The sequence below is a fragment of the Dysidea avara genome, chromosome 1 (assembly GCF_963678975.1).
Source record: "Dysidea avara chromosome 1, odDysAvar1.4, whole genome shotgun sequence".
NCBI lineage: Eukaryota > Metazoa > Porifera > Demospongiae > Dictyoceratida > Dysideidae > Dysidea > Dysidea avara.
In genome coordinates this window covers 64,753,693-64,754,274 of record NC_089272.1, presented here as the reverse complement: position 1 = coordinate 64,754,274, position 582 = coordinate 64,753,693, and positions in this window count along the sequence as shown.

The following is a 582-nucleotide window of genomic DNA, read 5'->3' as shown; positions in this document are numbered from 1 at the left end:
TCTTGCGTCATTATAAGATATAGTAGATAGGTCAGAGTCTGAATAATGTTCTTAACATATTTTCACTTAAAGTCCTGGCCAGAAGATAATTGAACTATTCATAACTGTCACTGAAACTCTTGATCAGTGTAATTTCAGGCCTGAAACAAAAAATACCTTTAGCTTCTCAGTGGGGGACACAGACTCCCTGTTCCAGGTACCCACTGCATACCCTCCAAACCCTGTATCAGCTGTTGCTACTATACCAAGAGAACATGAAGGTCTCATTGTACATACAGTATGGAGATTTTGTGCAGCTGGCTATGTAGTTTCTCTATTACTTGTTGAGTGGTATTATAAATAATTATTCAGTCCTGAGAAACACTCGCTATAATAATAACACTGCATGTATCCACATGTAATGTATTGATTGTACTAGTAGCTTTGTTTGTTGGCTGGTAAGTGTGTATATGTACATAAACTGGCCATTGATTCTGTGGCCTGGACAAAACATCAAGTCGGGCTAGCCTGAATGACTGGCCATTGTAGTGCTAGCAAAGAAAAGATCAGAGGAAGTAATGACCTCTTGCCTGATTGGTTTAA